Source organism: Ammospiza nelsoni, unplaced genomic scaffold (genome assembly GCF_027579445.1).
Source record: "Ammospiza nelsoni isolate bAmmNel1 unplaced genomic scaffold, bAmmNel1.pri scaffold_55, whole genome shotgun sequence".
NCBI classification, from domain to species: domain Eukaryota; kingdom Metazoa; phylum Chordata; class Aves; order Passeriformes; family Passerellidae; genus Ammospiza; species Ammospiza nelsoni.
Genome location: NW_026683193.1, coordinates 1,485,546 through 1,493,246, shown reverse-complemented (window position 1 = coordinate 1,493,246; position 7,701 = coordinate 1,485,546). Strand labels below are relative to the sequence as shown.

The following is a 7,701-nucleotide window of genomic DNA, read 5'->3' as shown; positions in this document are numbered from 1 at the left end:
CCGAACTAGCCTTCCTCCACATCTCAACTCACACATTCTTCAAAGCCATGCTCTTCCTATGCTCAGGCTCCATCATTCACAGCTTAAATGGAGAACAGGACATGTGAAAAATAGGAGGACTCCAAAAAATACTCTCCACAACCACTGCATGCCTTACCATCGGCAACCTCGCCCTAACAGGAACATCGTTCCTAGCAGGATTCTACTCAAAAGACCAAATAATTGAAAGCCTAAACACATCCTCCTCAAACACTTGAGCCCTACTCCTAACCCTTCTAGCCACATCATTCACCACGGTACACACAATCCGCATAACCGTACTAGTACAGACCGGCTTTGTTTGAATTCCGCCCTTGACCCCAGTAAGTGAAAACAACCCCGCAGTAACTTCCCCTGTCACTCGCCTTGTGCTGGGAAGCATCCTGGCAGGATTCCTCATCACCTCATTCATCATCCCCACAAAAACCCCTCCAATAACCATGCCACCCTCTATTAAAATAACCTCCCTAATTGTAACAGCCCTAGGCATTGCTTTAGTTCTAGAAATTTCAAAAATAGACCAAACACTCATCCTCACAAAACAAGCTCCCTTCTAAAACTTCTCAACATCCCTAGGATACTTTAACCCCCTAACCCACTGCCTAAGTATAACCAACTTCCTCAAAGGAGGAGAAAACATCGCATCCCACCTAACTGACCTCTCCTGATACAAAATACTAGGTCCAGAGGGGCTAGCCAGCCTGCAACTAATAGCAACCAAAACTGCCACCACCCTCCACTCAGGCCTAATCAAAGCTTACTTAGGATCATTCGCCTTATCCATTCTCATCATCCTCATATCCACATACAGAAATAACCAATGGCCCTCAACCTTTGTAAAAACCACCAAATCCTCAAAATCATCAACAACGCCCTAATCGACCTCCCAGTGCCATCAAACATCTCAACATGATGAAACTTTGGGTATCTAGTAGGCGTTTGCTTAATTACTCAAATCGTCACAGGTCTTCTCTAGCTATGTACTACACAGCAGATACCAATCTAGCCTTCTCCTCTGTCGCTCACATATGCCGAGACGTACAATTCGGCTGACTCATCCGCAACCTCCACACAAACGGAGCCTCCTTCTTCTTCATCTGCATCTACCTACGCATCGGCCGAGGACTCTACTACGGCTTATACCTGTGGAGGATATTATTAATAGTTGGTTAGCTGAGAAAGGCCATGCTGACATAATGCTGCTGGTTAAGCTGAGAGAGGGAAGTCAGCAGTCAGTAAGCTGAAAGGAGAAGTCAGCAGTCGGTGTCCAATGACAGGCACGGACAGACTGCCCTTGCCGCAACATGAGGATAGGGAAGAGAGATTCTTCCTGAGAATATGTAGAAAGTATCAAAAGTATAACCATAAGAATGCAGAAGTAGGCGTAGTTGCTGATATGTAACTAACCAATCCTGAGCTCAACTTTTGCAATATGTATGAAGCTCATTATGAACTGTATTTACCCTGCTGTACTAATCAATAAAATCGGGCCTGTGATGATCTAATTGATGTCCTGGTCTCCTTCCGTCGACACATACCTAAACAAAGAAACCTGAAACATTGGAGTCATCCTCCTCCTAACCCTCATAGCAACTGCTTTTGTAGGATATGTCCTACCGTGAGGCCAAATATCATTCTTAGGAGCTGCAGTAATCACAAACCTATTCTCTGCCATCCCTTACATCGGGCAAACACTAGTCAAGTGAGCCTGAGGCGGGTTCTCTGTTGACAACCCTGCACTGACCCGATTCTTTCTCTCCACTTCCTCCTTGCCTTCGTCATCGTAGGCCTTACTCTCGTCCATCTCACCTGGTTTACACCCTTTATCCTCCGATTAAAATTACAAAAGGACAACGCATCACACAATTGGTACCACTATCACAAATGACATCGGGAATACAATCATTTACTGGGCAAACACGGAATGAAAAAGGTTTTGGCTCTACTGGCGTTACACTTTTGACTGTGGATTTACAAAATAGATCAAAGCAAAAGGTTTTAATTACTTATGGGCATCAAAGCATAACCCTTTATGGATTTTTGGATACAGGAGCAGATACCAGCATCATTTCTCCAGAAGCGTGGCCACAACATTGGCCTCTATTTCCATCATCAAACATGCTCACAGGAGTAGGAGGATTTACATTGGCAAGCAGATCGCCGCTTTTGTCTGTGTGCATTGAGAATCGACAAGTATCTGCTGTGTTTTCAATTGTTCAACTGCCTCCTACAGTTTCCTGTTTAATTGGAAGGGACATTTTAACACAATTGGGAGTGGTGTTAACTAATCAGCACCCTTTGGGGTAATTGCCATTGCTTGGACTTTCCCCATTCCACTCACCTGGAAAACGGATACACCGGTGATGGTTAAGCAATGGCCATTAAAAGGGGAGAGTCTTATGCATGCCCATGAATTGGTAAAGGAACAATATACAAAGGGACACCTACGACTATCCACGAGCCCTTGGAATACACCTATTTTTGTAATCAAAAAGAAATCAGGGAAATATCGTTTGATACATGATTTGAGGGCTGTAAATGACCAGATGGAACCAATGGGGGCCTTACAGCCTGGTCTTCCAAATCCAGCTATGATTCCAGAACACTGGCCACTTTTAATTATTGACCTAAAGAATTGTTTTTTCACTATTGGGCTGCATCCTGATGATATGAAGAGGTTTGCTTTTACTTTACCAGCAATAAATTGTGGAGAACTGGATAAAAGATTTGAATGGACGTCTCTTCCGCAAGGCATGCGCAACTTCCCCACTTTATATCAGCTTTATGTTGATGCTGCATTATAGCCACTACGTCGCAAATGGCCAGCAACTATAATATATCATTACATGGACGATATTTTGTTTGCACAGCAACAGCCATTCTCCTCTTTACAGATTAACAGCATTAAAAATACTCTTGCTGCATATTCACTTGTTATTGCTACAGAGAAAATTCAAACTACAAGGCCCTGGAAATATTTGGGATGGACTTTGACGGATCAGATAGTAATACCTCAAAAATTTGAATTACAATTGGACATTAAGACTCTACACGATGCACAGAAGTTGCTGGGAGACTTACAGTGGCTGAAGCCCATTGTGGGAATACCAAATCATTTATTAGAAACCCTTTGGCCTTTGTTAAAGGGCGTTGACCCTACTACTCCTGTACACCTGACAAAGGAGCATCATCTTGCTTTGCAGCAAATTAGTAATTGTGTACAGCAAGGGTATGTGTCTCGTCGACAACTTGATCATCCCATTGACCTTACTATTTGGAATAGCCCTTGCCATTTGCCTGGTGCTCTCTCTCAACTACAAAAGAAAACGGGGGAGATACGGGTGTTGGAATGGTTGTCACCACCACTACAGCATAAGAAAACAATATCTTCAAAAATTGAACAATTGGCTGCATTAATTAAAAAGGGGCGTCTCAGAATTCTTGAAGTGGATGGTAGAGAACCTGCTAGCATTAGATTGCCTATGGAAGAAGAAACCTTGGACTGGTACTTGATTAATTCGAAGGATTTACAGGAAGCATTATTGACATCATTTGCTAAAGTAGAGACTAGCAAATTAGTGCCTAGAGTTTTGCAATGGATGACAGAATGGAACTGGATCACTCGACCTTTGAGAGAAAAATACCCCATAGAAGGAGCTATTACAGCTTTTACAGATGCAGGAAAGAAATCAAGGCGTGCTGCTGTCACCTGGCAAGAAAAAGGACAATGGAAGCATCAACTCCTCACAGCAGACCTTGCAGATAGCTTACAAACTCTGGAATTGTTAGCAGTAGTATGGGCAGTGTCCAACTTACAGGAACCTTTAAATGTGGTCACAGACTCTATGTATGTCACAGGAGTAGTCAGACGGATAGAGGAAGCGGCAATTAAGGAAGTGAATAATAAATGATTGTATGAGTTACTGATACAGTTAAGGAAAGCTTTACGGGAGAGAAAAGCAGCGTATTCTGTGATTCATATTAGGAGTCATAAATGGTCTGAAGGTTTAGGAGAAGGGAATGAACGTGCAGATAAATTGGTTACCCTACCCATTGATAATTCTTGTCCTATTGATAAGCAGACATTGGCCAGAGAAGCACATAGTAGGTATCATCAAAATGCAAGAGGATTAGCAAAACACTTTGAGCTGAGTTTGTCAGAAGCCAAGGCCATTGTTAGAGCATGTCCAACATGTAGTTATCATAATGGTGGAATAGGTCTAGGCATCGGGGTTAATCCTCGAGGTTTAGAAATAAATGAGAAATGGCAAATGGATGTTACACACATAGCTAGATTTGGTAAAGTCAAGCATGTGCACGTCACTATAGATACATATAGTCATTACATATGGGCTACGGCTCAGGCAGGAGAGAAAGCTTTATACGTTACCAGACACCTGTTAAGTTGCGTCGCTGTTATGGGAGTACCAAAGAGTATCAAAATGGATAATGGTCCAGCTTATGTAAGTGCTAGAGTCCTAGTAAGTGCTAGAAATTTTTGAATCAGTGGTCTGTTAAGCATGTGACAGGTATTCCATACTCCCTTACTGGACAGGCAATAGTGGAAAGAGCAAACGGCACCCTTAAGCAGTATATTGAAAAACATCAAGATTTGAGAGATCCACAAGCATGTTTGGCTAAGGTTCTGTATGTGATTAACCATTTATGTATTTTTGGGGAAGACGATACCCCCCCCTGCAATTAAACATCACCCGAGGTCAAGTCAGGAAACTACTAAGGAAACAGAGGTCTGGGTCAAGTATAAGAACCCGAGTACAGGATTATGGGAAAAACCTGCAAAAGTATTATATTGGGGTCGGGGGTATCTTTGTGTTTCCTCACCTACAGGGCCTTTGTGGGTGCCTGCTAAGTGGACTAAACCTGTTTTTGATGCAGCCTCTGGTGGATCGCCTTACGGAGAAGGACAAGGAGCGACTGGGGAAAAAACTGCTTCTAGTCCTACAACCACTACTGTTACAATTGAAGGGGTACTCGAAAGCGGTGGACAGAGCACTGACACATCACTACCGGACAGCCCAGGAGCTGATTGGTTTTATTGACTCATTATCAACCTTTCGTTTAACAAATCCAGCGAAAGAACATTGCCTTGACTGTCACAATCCACATTGTGCTGCTTGGATAGCCCTACGTTGTGGGGGTTGTGATAGAACTTTTTGGATAGAACAATCATTATTGTGGGATTTGTGGTGTCACACTTGTGAGCACGAGTACACGTGGGGTAAAAGCTGGCAAGATGAATTAAGGAGACAAACAGGGCAAAATGCATATATAGCTTTAAATCTTTATGAGTCTCCTGAACAGAAAATTCTTGCTTATTATCGATGGGAGGTACAATGTATTGTGAATAGAATTAAGGTTCAAAGTAAATCACGCATAGTTTCTATAAGGTGTAGGAAATTAGTACCTTTAACACAGCATTCAATTGTAGGACCCTTCAAGAGGAATCCTGATAGAGCACTAGATTGCTGCATTGAAAAGTTGCAAAAATTGAGTTTGCAAGTGGCAGGACCAGTAAAATTAGGAGCAGCAAGATTGAAGATAGATAAGAAAAGGAAGGCAAAAAAGGGAACGATTTCATCTGAGTAAGGATATCAGTGAGCCTTCAAACTTACCTCATGCTATACCTGTAAGCAAGGATGCTGATTTAGAGTTAGATCAGTATATTCAAAAACTGACTCAGCCTTACAATAGACAATCTAGCAAACCAGGGAAAAGACAACGAAGAAAGGAAAAACAAAGCAAGCAGAAAGAAAAATGAGGTTTGTTCTTGTTATACTGCTCAATGCTGTAGCAAGTGAAGCAGTAGGAATAACACACTTTAGTCAACCAAGAGAAAATTTATGGGTGACACTTGCTAATCAAACTAACCAATCATCGCTTTGTCTTAGTCTTGGAGGAGTCACTAACCCATTTCGAACATGCCTGGTGGGACTTCCGCTGTGGTCTCCTGGAGAATTTTGCAGTTTGATAAACAATCAAACCTTATGTATGTCTAACATGTCAAACATCACACTGCCAGTACAACAAGGGTATACTGCAAGTCAGAGTGATGGTTATCGCCAATGCTTACTAATCCAATCACTTAACACTTCTTTGCATTCTCCTCCTGAGGAATTGGATCTTTTTGGAAGTACAAACGCCAGTATGTCTAACACGACAGCTGGCGGATGGTTTAGCTTCAAATTTTCGGATGCTCAGAATTTAAACCAACCTAAAGAAACATGGGCCACCCTAGATTGATCCCTGAATGTGAGTAAATTCTCTCCGCAGCATTACAGTCAATGTAACGGCACAAATATCACCGCACCAATGAAATTACCCATAGGAATATTTTTGATTTGTGGAGACAGGGCGTGGAATGGTATACCAGCCAAACCACAGGGTGGATCCTGTCATTTGGGGAAATTGTCATTGTTTCACCCTAACGTATCCTTGCTAATGCAGCTGAGCCTAAATTCAAACAGGAAGAGACGTAGCATACATGACTTAGACTGCAGCCAGATAGGAGATCCACAGTTTTGGGGTACATTCAAACAAGTGGTAGTTTCAACTATCTTGCCAGGAGGATCTGCCAATAAAGCTATGAATTTAGCAAAGCAATTAGGGTGCTGGGCAAAGGATGAGCTAAACAAGACATCACAAATTCTAGACATGCTAACCGCAGATGTGCAGAGTGTTAACCATGCTGTTTTGCAGAATAAAGCTGCTGTAGATTTTTTGCTCTTAGCACAAGGGCATGGATGTGAAGAGTTTGAGGGAATGTGTTGCATGAATTTGTCTGATCATTCGGTGTCCATTCCCACTAAGATAAAAGAACTGTAACAGGGACTTCACAGTCTCAAGGAAGAAGAAGGATTAGGAATTGGTGAATGGCTTAAAAGCTTAGGACTTGGGCCATGGCTGAGGAACATTGTGATCTATGCCATAGGACTTCGGGTTGTAATTTTACTGTTTTTGCTTATTTTGCCTTGTATCTTTAACTGTATTCAAAACATGGTCAGCCGTATGATAGCAAAAACCTGGCACACTAGTCTTCTTGCTCAAGAAGAAAACGGGGGAAATGTGGAGGATATTATTAATAACCAATCTAGCCTTCTCCTCTGTCGCTCACATATGCCGAGACGTACAATTTGGCTGACTCATCCGCAACCTCCACACAAACGGAGCCTCCTTCTTCTTCATCTGCATCTACCTACGCATCGGCCGAGGACTCTACTACGGCTTATACCTGTGGAGGATATTATTAATAGTTGGTTAGCTGAGAAAGGCCATGCTGACATAATGCCGCTGGTTAAGCTGAGAGAGGGAAGTCAGCAGTCAGTAAGCTGAAAGGAGAAGTCAGCAGTCGGTGACCAATGACAGGCAAGGAAAGACTGCCCTTGCTGCAACATGAGGATAGGGAAGAGAGATTCTTCCTGAGAATATGTAGAAAGTATCAAAAGTATAACCATAAGAATGCAGAAGTAGGCGTAGTTGCTGATATGTAACTAACCAATCCTGAGCTCAACTTTTGCAATATGTATGAAGCTCATTATGAACTGTATTTACCCTGCTGTACTAATCAATAAAATCGGGCCTGTGATGATCTAATTGATGTCCTGGTCTCCTTCCGTCGACACATACCTAAACAAAGAAACCTGA

At 42.4% G+C, this 7,701-nt stretch overlaps 1 pseudogene; it reads left to right on the top strand.

The window, feature by feature from the left end:
• Positions 1 to 217: 217 nt before the first annotated feature.
• Positions 218 to 1,927, top strand: LOC132087227 (cytochrome b-like; annotated as a pseudogene).
• Positions 1,928 to 7,701: the final 5,774 nt, after the last annotated feature.